The following is a 2120-nucleotide window of genomic DNA, read 5'->3' as shown; positions in this document are numbered from 1 at the left end:
TATGGCATAGGGAATGCAGTTAGCATTAATATACTGGCTAGATGGAAAACCAGAGGAAAAAAAGAGCAATTAGGTGGATCATTTTATAATCTATATAAATGTCTAACTAATGTACTGTATACTTGAAATTAATAAAATAAAAAATATAATAAAACCATTTGTTGAATGAATGATAGAGCAGATATGATAGAGAAGATCAAACTTACATAAACCAAAAAAAAGAAAAAAAGTTAATTTTACTTACTTGGTTATTTTAAAATTTTATTTAAGAGGACTTCAAGAATTTTTTTCCACTTCTCAGATATGTTAATTCCTAGAAGATAGACTCATTTAATTTTATGGTTTACTGTGATATAGTGCGATCAGGACCCAAAACCTCAATTTACACTTAAAAAAATATTCTGTTTAAATCTGTTCTCTGGATAAATTGATGCTGGTTCTATCTGAAGCCTGTAACTTCTCTGAACTGGGCTGTTAGCTGAGCTGTTTCTCACAACCTCACACACGTGTATGCAGAGATTATGTTTTACTTAAATTTGTTATAGCTTACCGAAAGGGAAATACGAAGCTATTGATAATTATTTACAAGGAAAATATGTTCAAAATACACAAAATAGTGTTAAGATAATGCCATTTCTTTTAAACATATAAATATTTCTCATAAATACCAATCAATTGGAACCTTTTTGATATTAGAGAACTATATCATTCAATTTATGGACGTTCAAGTGGTTATACTTATTATTTCACAATGAGATAAGATTTTAGTAAAGAAATAGCATTTCAAAGATAGAATTTGCTTAGTCATTACATAATGGAGAAACTGTTCTTACATTAACTGTCAGCTTTTATAAATATTCCTTATTCTGCCATTAAAATAAGAGGAAAAATTAGTATTCTATATTGATGCTAAATGTGAGTTCTAGAAAAATAAGTTCACTATTTGGTTTCAAAGGCAATGATAAAATATCTGAGTGTTCAATAGAATGGTGTTTTTAATAACATATGCACTGTGCATGCTGAATTAGAACATTTTGAGTCTGAGATTACTATTATCTTACAGGTAACAAAAGAGAACTATTCTAATAAAAGAGCTAACAAGGATTATGAACATTTATTTAGAGATTTCAGGGAGCCAGGCACTGTACTCAGTGCTTCATATGTACTTTTTAATTAATATTCATAAGTAATGTATTAGATGCCTAGGGAATTTAAGAAACTTGTCCAAGGTTATCCAACACAGTTGTAGTTAAAAGAAAAATGTGATTTTGCCTTCATTATTACAAAAAAGAGAAAGATTTAGTCTTAAATAGCAAAAGTTTCTTTTGATGGCCATTATATTTTGTATTCATTAACCTTAATCTTCATGATCATAGGATTTGGCATATTTATCACATTTGATTAAACTTTAATTAATATTGTCTTAAATGAAAAGTTCCCTACTACCCTTAGTAATTGACAGAAGCAAGAACTACCATTAATTTCTTGCCTACAGGTGTTCCTCTTTTTATTGATTAATTGATTGATTGATTGATAGCACTTTTATCTCAACCTCATCTTACGGTCTAATTTTAGTTCAAATCTTCTAAAATAGTAAAGACATAAGGAGCCTCTCCCATGAAAGTGGTTACCTCAGAATCAGTTGGCCTTGACCTGCTCAGATCTTACTGACTCCTACAGTGAGTGTGTTCTGAGCTCACTGACAGGGTATTCTGCCTGAAAGGCACACTGTTCTTTTCCTGTGATGCCTGTTCTTTGCTGAGTGCCTAAGTCCTTCTTCTAAGATTTCAGTCATGTCTCCTTCCACTTATTCTTCCTACGCAGCTTAGATTCTCATGAGTGCTCTATAGTATAAAACAGCAGAAAGGCCTCTGCCCGTACTTGTGTGTCCTGCAAGACTCATCAATCTGTTTCTGATCTGTGAACATGATCACTCAATTTTCAAGTCATAAACCTAATTTACAGCCTACAATTCTGGATTCAGAAACCTAGAACCAGATAAACCCATGTGCTTTTTCATCCTAATCTGCATTCCCTCTGTCAACCCCATCTTCCAGATCTAACCTACCATACTTGATTACTGTCATTTCCGAGTCACTGCTACCTGTTCCCAAATCATG

The sequence above is a fragment of the Pteropus medius genome, unplaced genomic scaffold (genome assembly GCF_902729225.1).
Source record: "Pteropus medius unplaced genomic scaffold, Ma_sr-lr_union100, whole genome shotgun sequence".
Classification (NCBI taxonomy): domain Eukaryota; kingdom Metazoa; phylum Chordata; class Mammalia; order Chiroptera; family Pteropodidae; genus Pteropus; species Pteropus medius.
The sequence above is the reverse complement of the archived record's forward strand: the minus strand, read 5'-3'. Positions refer to the sequence as shown.